Genomic DNA, 16,151 nt, shown 5'->3' on the forward strand with positions numbered 1-16,151 from the left:
AACACACATAAGTGTATATGTAAACAGTCTCCAAATGCTGCTCCAGATGCCTTTGAAGGGCGCAGTTCCCACCTCCTGGGTGTACACGAGCTAGATGTGGCAGTAGGACACCCGTGGCACTGCCCCTCTCCTCCAAGCACCCAGCCACAGTCCCCACCTGCCACCGCATCCTACCAGCCCCATGCTGCCAAACAACTCTGGAACATCCATATCCCCAGAAAAAAATGTCTGCAGAACTTGCAGGAACAAGCTATGATGCAAAGGGCTGCAAAGGGCACTCGTAAAACAGTGATTGAGACCCAATCAAATAACAAAGCCTTAATGTTGTTGGAAAAGCGACATAAAAGGTCAGTTTAGGCAGAGATGCAAAGGAGAGAGAAGTCGCTGAAGGAAATCCCCTTGCAAGCAACACCTTACTGCTGGACCAGGCACTGGCAAAACTAGCCTGGAACAAACTAAAGGAGGCGGAAAAAGTTTGCAAAACAATAGCAGGAGTTTGAAAGTGAAAATAAGTGCCCACAATAGGACACAATGTAGAGTAAATAAGAATTAAAAAAAAAAAAAAAGACAAGATGGAAGAGAAATGAGAAATGGAAGATGGCACTGGGATGCAGAGGGTTTGGGCTGGTGATTTTGTCTGTCCTGGCCCCATCCACCCAGTGCTTGCTAAGGGTGCCTGTCCTGAACCATTATTTTCCTGACTTTTCCCAGACATTCTCAGAATTAAATTTAAAAATGTATTCTTGTAATCAACATCCCGATAACTGTGCCAACACAAATTATTTGTAAACTACCCCATGACAGGCTCAGCCCAGCATGCATTGTTTGTAGAGTCGCACAGCAGCTGCATTGCCTGGTCCAAAACACTCAAATTAAGTCTTTTCCTTCAAGGGCCTGATTTACCACCAGCAAATTCCAGCCCAGCTTTGCATCAGCAACCCTTTACCGGTTCAAACTGGAGTCATGCAGTGGTGGTGGTGAAGTGAGGTTTGAATTCAACTTCCCAAAGCATAAATTGTCTTTCTTTCAAGGACAGGGATAGTCATCACTGATAGTGATTTCTGGGTAGCATGAATGGTATTTGATAATCTTGTTCTTCCCACAGAAGGAGAAAGTGGATCTCTTTATCTCACCTCAGACAAGTCCTCACAGGCAGCACCATGGGGTTTTCCTGGCTCACCTCTCCAAGAGGAAGCACATGATTTCCCAGTCACTGATGTCTGCTGAGGGAACCCTTTTCAAGACTCCACAGTGTTCAGGTTGCAGATTCTGAGATGCTTTCAGATTTTTCTGAGGGTGCCAGACACTTTTAACCTCAAAATCAAGCTCTGTTTGAGCTATTCAGGTGAGTACCACGAACACAGCCACCCAGAGCCAATCAGAGCATTCTGACCCTCTTACAACCCCTTCTTGATTGCAGATATATTCCCCAAACCCTCTGTCTGTCCCAGCAATCAGGTGGGGAATGAGCAATGCCACTTCCACTGGAGACTACCCAATTTTATAAATGGGGATAAGTCACATAAACACAGTAAATGTGCAGAATACATGGCATGTAGAAGTTTGTCTGAGGGGTGAGATGAGGCGAAGGGCCACTTCTTTTTTCTCTCTTGGCATATTTGAGCAGGGTTTTCAGAAGTGTGTTTTTCAGCATTGAAGTTGAGAATGACAATTTTTATTATTGTATTATAATAATTATTATGAAAGGTCATTATAAATTATATTCTTGTTATTGTTGTTATTATTTAGACCACTCTACACGTTTACTTTTTGGGTACTACTTGCACAACTACTGTATTTCCCAAAGTACTTACAGAAGACAAGAAGGAAGTATAAAGAAAACTGATGTAAATGCTCCTGAGTTGTCCACTTCGTGGTCCCAGGTATTTTTCTGCCCAAGCCAGCCATGACACACTGAGTCACAAGGCTGCAGGATTTTCAGTGCTTGAGTTTATTCTCACCTCCTCAGTGGTCCCATAATTTTTAAGAAAAGCTTAATCAGCAACCTTGCTTTTTTCGGCTCGCCATGCACCGTCCCAGTACAACAGTACATGCATTCCAGTCATGTATAGGATCATTAAAATGTGTGCAAAGCAAGAGAATTTGTTTGCATGTATTCAGAGAACATCTATTCACATATTCATACATGAATTTGTGAGAGTACCCTGTGCCAAAATCAAATGTGGGCTATGATTGTTAGCTGAGGACAAGACGTTCTACTGCATGGTTAAATCCCCTTTGTCAGGAAAATTAGATCTTTTCATTCAAATGACAATGGAGTCACATACTTCGCATGCAATTCCTTTGCAATTAGCTTAAGCGTGGAATTAGCCATGTTCAAATTACAAGGGCAGCATCTGGTCAGTCTTCCAAAGCCTGGAACTTTTCCTCATTCCTACATGTCCCCTGTGCCCCTACTAACGTGCTTGCCTTGGAACCTCGTCACCAGCTTCGCCTAAGCACTGGCCAGGTCATTATTCATTGTTATGAAATTAGATTTTTGCTCTCCAGCTCTTGCTCCATATTCAAGTTAAACATGCTATTCCTGCAGCTGTGGGACCATTATTTATTGATAGCAGAAGAATTATGTCCTGCCCCTAAAAGGCAGGAATCAATTTTAATACTGTAAGTTCCCAATAGCTACATCTTCCTCCTCAGTACTGTCATGTATCACAGCAAGACATCTTGATTCAAGGTGAAACCATCCCCTAAATATTTTTCAATAGCTTTCTGCTGGTATATTTACTTATCTGGTACCTATGGCTGCATTTCTGCAGGCAATAGGGTCATGGGTTGTTGTATGGCTTCAGCGTTTGGCAAGTGGTCAGGGGTGAGAAGGGAAATGGAGCCCACCAATACTGGAACCAGGGCTGGTGGTCCCAGGCGATGGGCAGGAGGCCTCAGACCTGACACTGAAAAAATGCTGTGGTGCTGTTGTTCCCTATGGCAGCTCTGCTGGCCCAGTGCAGCTGGAGCCCATGCCCCGGACAGAATCCTGTGCCTGCATCCCTCTGAGAGAGAGTAAATAACATGAATTGTGCTTCAGGATCCCCATCCTATCATACCCAGACTCTTACACCAGCTCCTTTCCATTGCAGAACAGGCTGACCAGCCACAGTGTTTACTGCAGAGATGAGGAAAACAGCACCAGGGAAAGGGGGAGATGATGAAGGGGAGGAGGAAGAGGGAGCTCCAGCCTTGTTAAGCCATTGAGATAAGAGGATTAATTAGCATATATGCTTTGCTTGGCAGGTTTGAGTTGGGGGATGCGTGCCCCCGGTTCCCAAACCCCTTTATGCTGCCTCAGCATTGTTTTTGGCTGCCGCTGAACAGAACTGCACCAGCACCAGCATACATCCGTCTGCAGATGGCAACAGCTCCCCGGCCCCAGCAGCAAGAGCAACAGCTCCTTGGGGAGGAAAAGGGCTCATTTCCTTTAATAAATAAATAAATAAATACATGAACAGATAGATAAATGCTTCATTGCGGGGATAAGAGCGTCATGGAGGAGGCAGCACTCAGTTAATGGTAGGAAAGGGCTCACTGGAAAGCTCCTGAGCTCCTACTTCATTGCTCAGGCAGTTCCCAACACATTATCTTGTAAAGCAGAAATATGATATTTGTAGATACAGTTTTGATTCAATTTCCAGCACTTATTTTTTCTGTTACAGAACTTCTCTGGCCACATCCCATACCCTGTGCATCAGACATACAGACACAGCCCCATGTATGCCCTAGCATGTGACAAATCAATCTCACACTTGCTTTTTTGATAGCTGAAGCTTCAGAAAGCTTTATTGATATTTTAATTTTAAATATTTAAGTTAAAAAGCACAATTCCTGGTGACATGACTCTCAAAGTGCTGTGGTGCTATGTCACTCCAGCACTACTGTTAACGTGGGCTTGGGTCTCTGCTCCATCTTCCAGTGAAGCAGATGCTGACGGGCACTTCCCATTTGGAAATAAACCCAGTTGCTTTAAGAGACTTTTTTTGCTATTTTTGTTATTTGGGATTTGATTTTTGCTGAAATAAAAGGCTGTTCTTTGCAGTGACAGCATGCAAGGAGGCATGCAAGGAGAAAGGAGGACTTTGAGCCAGGAAAGGAGAGGAAGGAAACCAGAGGAACTTGCTGGATGCAGCATAAAGGACAGACAAAACCTCTGGCTGAGGCTTGAGGGAGACGGGAAGCATGGTTGAAAGGAAGGTCAGCTGAGCACAGGAGGGAAATGAGAAAGAAAGGAGGAGAAATGAAGTTTTAGCCTCAGACACACATCAGCCTGTTCAGTAAAATCTATATAAAGGGGCACCAAAATATTTGAGAAGGTGGTGGCCAGAAAGTAGGTGTTTCTCCTCTAAATGACACCCAGGGACCTCCATGAGAGGTAACACATCACAGCCACAGCAAATATTCCTGGATTTTGGCTAAAAGAAATACAACCATCATCACCGGGGATGGATCCCAACGCCTCCATCTGCATCCTGCTTTATTTCTGATTTCATAATTGCATACAGGCCTTTGTATAATATACAGGCATTGGCTGGTTTTCATTTCCACTAACTTCTCTGCAGACAGGCTTTTGTCTGGAAGCTGTAAATGAAAACATCACACATATATAACCACTTGTGACACTGTGTCATCACTTGGAGGAGTAATTACAAACAGCCATCTTCTTGTAGCTGAAAAAGCCAGAAATATGTTGCTGGAGTTCCTACTACACAGAAATTGGTGAACACCTGTGTCTCATAATTATGACACCTGTATTTACTGGATATTCATTGTATTTACTCCATTCTTCTCCACGTCATGTCCTCATCCAGGATCCCCAAGAGATGACGAAAACTGCAGGATGCCTCATGCCTTCATTTGCACTGATGCACTTGCTGAGATGCCATGTATGGCACAGGGAGGGATGGGGATGCTCTGAGCTCAGACTCACACATTTTTAATCTCTTTTTTTTATCATATTTAACTTGTAAACAGCCCCACACTGATAGACAGGCACTGCACAAGAACTGTGCACTCTGAGCTTTCCATCTTCATTGAAAAAAACGTATGTGGGGGTGGTGCATGAAAATCTCCATATCCCAAATGATACTCCAGTGCTCCTGAGTCCTCTCTTCTCCTCTACCACTAAATTACCATGCAGCTTAATTTGTTAAAATGATATAATTTCCATTTAGTTGTCAGAAACACTTTAAATTGCTGCTCTTTCAGAATGTTGCCCAGTGTGGTCAGAATTAAGAGCTTTCCATGTGCCATCATCTGAGCAGGTGACAATTCAGGTCTCAGTGCTGCAAAACTGTTGTCATGGGAGGAATCCATAATGAATGGCTTTGCTAAGTGAGGACCAGACCTACAAAACAGGGCCAGAAAAACCTCTTCCTCCACACCAAAATAATTTGAGTTATTCCAGCCTGTGCTGTTGCCATCAAACACATTTTATGCTAAACTCTATTTCCCACTGAAAATCTTGTTTCTTATGTCAGTTTGTGTCCATTTATGAAAAAGTAGGTGTGTGGTGCTGTCTGGGGATAAGGTGATGTGGGAGCATGCTCGCTGCCTGTTCCCAGGGCCAGTTTTCCATCCCAAACCCTTGGCAGGAAAACCTGGGATACAAATAATTTACCTGTGTGTATTTAAACCAAAACCCAAACCAGAAACAGAACAGGAAGCCCTTGGGAATTCCCTGAGCAGGTCCCACACTAACAGGGCTTCAGCTGGCCAGCTGCTGGGCACAACAATAGTTTGAGCTGCCTTGGAAATCATATACAATAAAAGAACAGTTTGGGTTGGAAGGGACCTTAAAGCTCATCCAGTTCCACACCCCCCACCTCCACCACAGGCAGGGACACCTTCCACTAGACCAGGTTGCTCAAAACCCAGTCCAACCTGGCCTTGAACACTGTCAGGGATGGGGATGTTTTCGCAGATGGGAACTGGGATTATCAATGCCATTCAGCAAGTCCAAACGATGAGGCAGCCATTAGCATCACAAAGCAAGACAGCACTGAAAGGTGTTAGGAATTTAGCAATGTTACCAGTTAGATAGCATATCAACAGGAGAGACTCCAAAATAATGGCTCCAAAAAGGCTCTAAATGTGTTAATTATACAACAAATAGATGGGGGAAGGACAATGCCTGTAATACACTAAAATATGTGTTTCCATTTAAAACACTGGCTTTAGTGGTGTCAAGCTTTGCAGAAGGCATTGTGGCACCTATGACAACGGCAATCTATTTCCTATGCCAGCAGATTTAGACATTTGGCTCAGCAGGACCAGGGGGTAACTGCCAGCAGATGGGGATATAGTAAATTCACAGAGTTGTTCTGCATGGCGCTATGGGGGTATCAGAAAAGGCAGTGATGCAGCCTTCCAGTGGAGGACAAGTTGCAGCAAGATCCAGAGCAGTGGTGCCAGGCTGATGATGGCAGGGATGGGACATGCCCTCTTCCAGGTGGTCCTTCGTGCACAGGGACATCTTTCTGACCTGTCTGGTAGATGGGAGGACTCCACTGACCACAGAGGGTATGACTAATAGATCCTATCACACAAAGACTGACAAGGTGCACCTAGACCCACAGCTCCAGGCAGTAGAGGAGAGGTTGACACTAGAGATGGTAAAAACCACCCAAGACTTTTATCCATAACAACCCAACTGCTTTTGAGTCTAATATACTTGTGTTGATTTATTATTATGGAAGCAATGAAAGAAGAAAAAGAAATTTAACTCAGTCCTCAGAGAATTGTCGAGCAATGTAAGCTCTTTCCTATCAGTTAGCCCTGGTGTCTCTTCGCAGAGGCGCTAGTACCCACAGCCCTGGGCTCCACCAGGAGTCACTTCAGTTGTTTTTACTTCTTTTGTTTGTTTGTTTGATTTCTGTGGAACACGGGGGCCCAAGGCCATCTAGCACCCCCAGTCCTGCTCTGCAGCCCCTGCTCCGTCCATGCCTGGGCTTAGCATCCCACACGCTGTTCCCTTCCTGTGCTCTTCACAGCAGTAACCTCAGTACACAGTGTGGAGGGGTTTTCTTCTCTCAACAGCAAAACCATGATACATTTTTCACATTTTCTGTCCTGACTTTCAGAAGTTCAACATCAGCTCACCCAAATGCAACCTGGCTCATAAACCCAGGCTGCACAGAAAGCCAGGGCTGGCTCCACAGTGGGGAGGAAGCAGCAATCTGATATTTTGGCTTGACAGGACCCACACACATTCCCAGATCTGAATATTTGCTCTTTTACATCCAGACCCACCAGTATGTGGGCTGCCGAAAAGGGACCCACTGAAGCCCAGCTGCACGGTGACTAGCAGGACCCCCCAGGCCTGAGAAGTGGATGCAGGGAGGATTACCGGAGCCTTTCCTGTTTGTTGTGCCACCTCCAAGGCCAACAGACTTATTTACAGCATGTAAACACTGCAGTTAAAAATAGCAGGATCAAACCTCCCCCATTTCTTCATTCTTCCCCCGTGGCTGCTACACCCACACTGCTCCCCTCATCCTCAGCATCCTCATACCTCCCTCTTATGCTTTTCCTAAGAGATGCTCACAGGGCTGTGTTGCTTCATGTGGGCAGCACTGGCAGGATGCTACCCTGATGAGCACACAGCCCCTCATTTGCCCCACTGCTATCGCACACCCATCCCTGGCAAACCAGCTGTCAGCTTTTGTTCTTTTTATTTAATTTTTAACAGCCTACTGATCTGCTGGATCGGGCAATGCCCTGACCGGCCGTGTTTGGGGTGGCTGTTTGAATTACCATCAGCAAAAGCCCTCTGGATGCAACACATCACCTGTGCACAGGGCCTCTGAGGAGTCTGGGCAACTGCTGACAAAACTGGGGAGGTAAGCGTTTAATTTAGTAAAAGCACAGCATCTTCAGACAGAGGGGAAGACAGAAGCGAAGGGCAGAGGGTCTTCAGCAGGTCAGTGCTCCCTCCCCACCCCCTGGGGCATTGCCTCAATCTTAGTGACCCCTACATCCTCCATGGCGGTGGATTACATAAAAACTGGGGCTGGCTAAAATTCCAGTGTGGGATGGCAGAAAAGCAGCTAGGATGCAGCCAGGGTGACCCTGCTCAGGATGCGGGAGCTGATGGAGGCGAGGAAGATCCCTGTGCATCCCTGGGTTGTGGGGTGAGCGCCCCTGGCTGCACCCCAGTTGCAAGCAGACAGACATTATTTCACCTCCTGATGCTCAGGGTGAGCTTGGGATGCGCAAAGGCAGCCGGCAAGGGCCTGGCCAACTGGGAACCGCTCTTTCGTGCACTTTCTGACTCATGCGATTCGTGTGGGTGGCAGAAAAACGCTCCGAGAGAAAAAGGAATGGGAAAGAATCCATTGCTATATTTAACCACAAATAATAGGAAGAGGCTGAGCTTTTGGGCTAAGTTGTAAATATCAGTGAGATGAAATCATCTCAGAAATTCATGACTGGATCATGGCAGCCTCCTGAGGAACGGCATGACTAACGTGGAGCGCAGCTCGGAAAAATGTTGCCCCCTGTAAAAAAAAGATTTAAGAAATAGTTTTCTGGTTATTCCAGACCACTGCAGTGATCCTTCCTACTGTGACAAATTGTCCTTTATTGCCTTTTGGTTGTTACTGCTTTTTAATACATTGCAGCATTTATGTGTTCAGCTGCTCATACATCCAGCCGCAGCACTCTGGCAGCCACCGGCCGGTCTCCCAGGAGCCTTACTGCCATCAGGGGGCTTGAAATTAAATGTGTGCTTAAGGATGATGCTGGATCAAGGTTAAAATCCTGGAATCGTTTTTAGAAAGTAATATAATTCTATTCAGAAGGAAAACTGGATCAAATCATCCTCATTACGTGAGCATTATAGGAAGAGATGCTCATTATTTGTAGCACTAAAAGCCTCAGCCAAAACTCACTGCATGAATGGGAGCCTTTCCACAGAGTCAAAGGTTTCAAGTTCTAATTAGAAGGAATTATTGCAAGGGCGAAAGTAGTACAATTCAGTCTTTCTTACGTTTATTTTTAGTAGAAGGAATAAAATAGGATATGTTAACTATGACAGGCTGGGAAACCTGACAAGATACTTGATACCAATATCATTGTCCTGCAATATTTCCACCTTTTGTTTAATTGGAAAAATATGTTTCATTTTGGGAGAACAACCAAACTTGTTAAAAGAAGAACTGACCTAGCCTGGGAAGGCATCAGAGTCATGCAGGAGTGTTTCAGCCTCTCTCACTCACTTTCTCTGTTTCTCAATAGTCTAACAGCAAATATTTGCTGGCAGTAGAGATTTCTGAGCTGTGAGGTAATGCTTTTATATATATATATATATATATGTATATATACACACACACAGACATGCAGAGTCATCTTCTTGGTTTTTAAGTCTTATTGCAGCTGCAGATGTGCTTGAAAAATGTGAAGCCAAAGACCTCAGTTGTGTGTGTTTAACTCAAGCAATGTAGAACTTGCCCTGAGCAGTGCTCTGAGATTGCTGCCAATGAGCCTTTGTAAGGGCTTCTTTAGCAGTTGCTACAGAAATGGTAAGTACATGCTCTTGGTTTCAGCAGACTGCTGTGAAGACATCCCCAGGGATGGTGTGACAGCCGCTGGTGACCCACCTACAGCATCACCACCCAGCACCCTGAAGCACCACCCTCACGATTTAGGGACCAGGGTGAGGAATACTTTGCAGAAGGGCTGCAACAGAGACCAAAACGCAACATGAAGCCTTTGCACATCCTCTAACACAGCAGCAATCTGCTCCATAATTCCTATAAAAGCCTCAACTATTGCAAGGTTGGAGTCTACTAGATATTATAATGTTATTGAAGCTGCAGGGGCTGAGCTTGTTTCTATCTACAGTCCAGATTGCCATCCAAAACCATGCTTCCCTCCATCAATCCATGGGATTATTCCTGCTACCAGATGCTGCTCACCACATGTAAGGCTTTCAGAGTCTTGCCTAGAAAGACAAGCCTCACTTTGTTATGTTTTTTCCACTTAGTTTTCCCATATTTGGCAGAAAACATATAAGAGAAAAGGAAATGCAGATGGGCAGCATCATTATACAAAAAGCATTTCAAGTAGCAGGCTCCTGTGAAGGCAAGTTCAGAGTTACAGAACTGCTAATGGTCACAGGGACTACAAAATAATTCTTTTGCCAGGTCAGCTCCTTGGCACCATTTGAAAGTTCTGAAAGTCAAATATTTCATGATCTTCTGCCCCAATAGGATCAATGTATTTCTGCAGGATCAATAATCGTGCATTCCCTGCAAAACTGGAGAAAATCAACTTCTACAGCTCCTTACCAGAAGCAAGCCGGTGGCTCCACAGTTTACCCAAGACTCCAGGCAGCCACCAAGCTTAAAACTAAAAATCTTAAAAGTAAAAAGAGCAGGTTTTGGGAATGGAACAGGCACAATGGATGCAGTCATTAATGATGATTTATTCATGGTCAGTGACTCCCAGTGCTGCCTTGATGCTCTGTTGTGCCTGGGGGACAGAATAAAGCTCCTCACAGGCCTGGGAATGATCAGAACCAGACCAAGCTGCCATTAAGATCCACACCAGTATCCAGAGGAGGAGGAGGAAGCATGAAATAGGACAACATTTTGGATGGGCAAGATTGTCCTGCCTTCACCTGTGTTTGGGCTGGGTGCAAGGGGAGAAATGCTTCTCCTTTACACATATTCTGCTTTAGCATTTACAAATAAATAAATGAAATATTTGTATATATACTTATATAGAACATACATGTAAAATAAAAGGAAATTCATGCATTTTTCACAACCAAACTTATGCCATCCTTTCTTTCTGGGAAACTAATAGCTGTGACAATGTGTCCTGGCTTTTCAGTTCTCCAACTTTGGGTAGTTACCCAGAAAACTTGTTTCTCTGCTTCCCCCATTGCCCATGGGGTTTTCCCCCCCACCATCACCCTTCCAGCTGCAGACAAGTACTTGAAGCTGCACCTGGCTTTGGCACAGGAACACGATGGGGATTGGAAAACCATGATGCAGAGAGGGGTGGAGGGGAGCATGGAGGTGCTGTGCCACAGTGCCTAGGCCTGGTTTGTAGGTCTCACTCGCAAGCACCGTAACCAGTGTCTTACTTGGGGTTTTCAATACCTAAATAGGCCACAGCTGCAAACAGATAAGTGATAATAGCACACTGTGGATGTGCAATTAAAGAAAAATTATATGTTATAGCAACCTTACCATTTTCAAGACTTCTGACAAACATCTGTGCCATCTCACCTGTAACTTCATTTCTTTTTTGCCAGTGAGAAAGGTCATGACAATTTGGAAAGCATCTTGAACTCCCTACGAGTGATGTTCCTGCTAATAGAAAAAATGCTTTCTGTTACTATTGCACTCCCATCCCTGTCAAAAACACTTTCAGGACGACACACCAGCCTGGCATTCAGAGTCACCTGGAAAAAAGGCAGCTCCATTTGGATCTAACCAGAAGAAACTTCTTAGAGCACATGGGGACTCCTTTGGCACACAGGGCCACTTGCCACACTTCAGTAGCTGATGGCATTGTTTGCCAGAATCTTTCAGAGGTATGGATCAGTATAAAGGTTCAAACTGTTGAACTGGAGTTCTAATACGAATACAATTTATAAATATAAATGTAATTAACTGGTTGTATGCTTGTTTATGACAATTACAAGGTGAATTATGAGGTTCCAGAGCTCCAGAGTCTCCCAGCTGCCTTGATGTGTCAAGCCTGAGCATAGCTCTGAAACACTTGTTTGTGGTAGCAGGCAGAGAGCTGCCTTTGCAACAGACTGCACCGGGGGGGACCCCAGCTCATCACCACACCACCAGCACTGCCCAGCCCACAGCCTCTTCCCTCAGAGGTGGAAAATCATCACATCTGGCCCCACACTCAGCACATCTCACAGGAGCATCTGCTGCCTCCATCCTTGTCTCAAGTGAGTCAGTAAACTCCTCAAGCTCCCCAGCTGGACCATCACCTGCAGGTGGATGCTTACTACCCTGTGTCAAATTCCTGCTCATGGAGGAGCAGAGGCGAGGTTACCCCACAGGTGCTGAGCAGGGGGGCTGCTACGTCCCAGTGTTCACTGCGCCAGTGCGGCTGCTGCTTCCCCAGCAAGGCCAGCTCAGTGGTTCAGCTCCCTGACTGGTGCCAGGGCTCCTGGTGATCCCAGAGTGGCTGCAGCCTTCCTTCATTCTCTCTCACCATTTACCATCCCAGGGAGCTAACAAGCAATCCTACACACCATGCTGACCCACAGCAGAGTGGCCACACTTCCAAAAATCCCCTTTCCTTCATCTCCAATTAGCAGCTGCAGCTGCCTATGGCTTCATTACTCTGAGGTGACACCAGTCACAGAAAAAATTAACCCTGCCTGCCCACTATCCTCACACAGCTGGGCAGAGGACGCTGTCTGTATGTTTCCAAAAGCTGAACCAGCAGTTGACACAGCTCCACTGATGCACCACCCCAATTCTCCCTAACCCAATTCCTTCTTCTTCCTATTGCAGCACCCTTTTCCCTCTGGCCCCAGTTCTCCTCATCTGATGGGGCACAGAAGCGATCCTCAGCCATGTCTGCAGGCTGAGCAACAAAGCCTGGCGCATGCTGGAGTGCCAGCCAAAATGTTCAATTTAATGAGCAATCAACAGGCTTTAATATTTCATAGTGCTCCAATTGCAGAGTTACAGCTTATCAGAAATGTTTAAATGCTGTGCTTTCCTGATGGATAGGTAGGTTTTGCCAAGCACTCTGCTATTTATTCACTATCTTACTTGCCTTTAAAACAATCTCATCAGTTGTTATCAAGAGCCTGGAGTGAATGTGGGCCCAGGCATGGCAGGGAGCTGCTGCTGGAGCTGGTGTTCAGCATCCCCCGTCCTGCTGCCTGCAGGTCAGGATGCATCCCAGAGGCAAAGGGCCAAGGTCCCTACAAGCAGCCCCTTATGTGGGGGAGCAGAGCTGGCACTGCCCTGGCAGGTTGGTCCTAAAGGACCTGGGGCTGGAGCTGTGCTCCTCTGGCATCATCCTCTTGCCTTGGCACTGTGCCTAAAGCTCACCTTTCCCGTGATTCCCAGCTCCCAGGTTCAGGGACAAATGCCCATAAAGTGAGGAAGCATATGCAGAATAAACCTCTAAAGATACAGAAAGAAACTGTGGTTTCTCATTGTTTGCCAGAAGCCCAGCACCATTACCCCCTCCTTCCTTTCAGATTATTTTTATGCAAACTCTGCTCAATGCTGTATCACTTCCGAGAATGTTTTCTTCCCATCTTTGGTCCTGAGCATTGCAAAATCCATAATAAGTACGATAGGCATGAATTACCAAATGTAGGGATAACAGTAGGAGTATTGCTTACAAATACCATCAACAAAATCATTGCAGCTCAAGTAAACAGGACAAAGGAAACAAACACATTACACATGCCAGTCATGTAGGTGGGTTAGCTGATGTGTATCAGATTTGGCATGATCATCTTAGAGGAAACCAAGCAGTAAAGTACTAGTCACTTTTTGCCATGTTCTGTATTAGGAAATTTTTCCATGAAGTAGAGCAGACCTCCCTCTTCTCTCCTGGTTGCCTGAGGAGTTTTGCAATTGAGCTGAGAGTAATCAGCAAACAACACAGCCAAGGGGCTGCAGTTACAGGAGCTGGACGAAGTGATGGCTTGGGTCCTCAGAAGTGTGGACAATGGTCACCACTGGGTGAAACGGGGACCCACTTACCTTGCCAACAGGTGAACAGCTGTGAAACCTTAATGGTAGGAATAAAAACCAACAGAAAGGAAGAGGGAGGAGCTCACTCTTATCTGTGCCTTCTTTACAGAGGCACTAGAGAAACAGCCTGTCGCTGCCTGCTCTGACACTGCAGTTGTCCATTTTAAGTGGCATGTATCTTGCAGGTCCCTTCCTACGAGTCACTAAGGGCTCAGGTACCACTTATCTTCATGTCCCTGGATGCTGCTTACTCCTGCATCCTCAGGTGTAATTCAGCCCCATGTCCTTTGGTACCACTCATCCCTGTGTCCTCATGTACTGCTCATCCCTGCACCCATGGGTTTATCCCACATCCCCGGGTATTGCTCATCCTCATGTCCTCAAGCACAGATTATCCCTAGCCAGGGATCCTGCTGCCAATCGGGGTAGGTAAGTTTTGGCTCAGTGGTAAGTTTTGGGGCACATTTAGCTCGAAGCTCGGGTGGCAGGGACGCCCCGTTGGTGACCCCTCTGGTAGGTGTGGGGCTGCCGAGTCCCACGCCTCCGCGGCGCAGGGACCGAGCCTGGCCCTGTGCCCCGTTCCGCACCGCTGCCGCCGCATTAGTCTATGAACCGCCGCCAAATAGCCCCATCAATTTTTCATCAGGGCTAAAACCCGGCCCTGCGCGGATAAAACGCGGCTCCCGCCGGGCGGGACGCGGGGTGTCAGCCCGCACCCGCGGAGAGCGCCGCTGGCTCCGCGGAAGGTGCGCGCCGCGACCGGACACGGGTTGCGGGGGGCACGGAGGATGACGGGCGGGAGGGGGCCGGTGCCGTGCGGGCGGAATGGCTGCGGCGGGGCCAGGTCAGGGCTGGCGGCGGGGCACGCATGGCTTCCGCAGGCGCGGTGGCTGGCGCGGAGGCTGGCGGCGCTGCTCGTCCTCCTGGCACTAGTGGCCGCCGGTTGCGTTCTCCGCCGCCGCGCCTGCCCCGCGCCCCGCCGCCGCCCCGCACCCGCCCGCAGCAGCCCCTCGCTCGGCCCCGGGCCCTGCCCCGCCGCCCCTCCGGACGCGCTGCCGGACGCGGGGGCTCCCGCCGCCGCGCCGGGGCCGGAGCTGGAGCTGCCGCCGCTGCCCCACTACGAGAAGGTGAAGCACCTGCCCAGCTACGAGGAGGCGCAGCGCTGCCCCCGCCATCCCCTCGGGGCCGGGGATGGGGCCGGGGGCGGCTGCGGCTGAGGCCCCTGCCCGCTGCGGACCCGCGGACGGGACGCTGAGCAGAGAGACACAGAGGTCCCCGCGGGACGGAAAGCTGGCACCACTGGGGGACAGTCAGCGGTTGGTCGCCAGGGGAGATGTGGGTCCAGACACGGCTGTCTCCGGGAGGGACGCATTGGCGTTCCACGGAGGGACACTGTGGACTCCCGGGGAGACGAAATGTTGTCCACCACAGTACGGTCCACGGCAGGATGGCGTGCGGAACACCGGGCTTTGCAGAAGGACATACAGGGGTTCCAGGGCGACAGCCTGCAGGATGCCAAGGCCCACGGAGGGATGGGGGAAACGGATACTCTTGTGGCCAGTGAGACAGCCTGCAAAACCCCAGGGCTCCCCCGAGGGACACACCACAGTCCTGGAGAGAACTGCAGCCGTGGGAGCAGCTCCCGCCCCACCTCCCTGGGAGTGTAGGCTGGGCAGCATGGTGGCCAGAAATCACTGCTTCTGGTCAAAAAGAAGGATAAATCATTAAGTCATCCAGGAGGAAGCTGAACTGGGGACACTGCCTCCAATACAAGGACATCACCTCCACAATGACATCACCTCTGACACAATGACATGTTCTTCATGAGGTGATGGAAACAGTTGCAGTTCATTAGGAACTGAGCAGCCCATCCCCCCTCGCCAGGAACGTGCTGTGGGCATGTGTGTGACTGGAATGCTGGGTTTGCTCACCTGTGGAAGCAGCAGGAGACCATGCATGGGCAGCGGGGTCTGCATGGACACAACTGCATGACATCAGTTTGACAGAGCAATCCCTGCACCCATAGGTGCAAGCATGGGGAAAAGCAAGACTGGGCTTTCCCCTTTGGCATCACTTGGTGGTTGTACGTAGTCTTGCCTTTGTCAGCAAGGCAAATGAAGGAGGGCAACCTCCAAAGCTTGCTAATAAAATATTAGCACCTCCTGATGCTGTGCTCTTTATTTCACTGAGGTGACCTGGGATCACTGCTGCTGTAAGGGAAATGACTGGCCCAACCTAGCACATGGCACACCAGGCCTCGGTGCTGACTGCTGCCAGGTCTCCTGCCCCAAACCCTTCAAGAAACCTGATACCTCACTCCATAAAACAGCTGCCTTACTATGTGGGTTCCAGCTAAAGAGCTCCCAACAAGAGCGAGATACCCCTGCTCCCCTTGCAGGCAAGACTGGTGAATCATTTAGGTGCAAGAGATGCATTTCTCAT

This window comes from Melopsittacus undulatus, chromosome 6, assembly GCF_012275295.1.
Source record: "Melopsittacus undulatus isolate bMelUnd1 chromosome 6, bMelUnd1.mat.Z, whole genome shotgun sequence".
Lineage (NCBI taxonomy): Eukaryota > Metazoa > Chordata > Aves > Psittaciformes > Psittaculidae > Melopsittacus > Melopsittacus undulatus.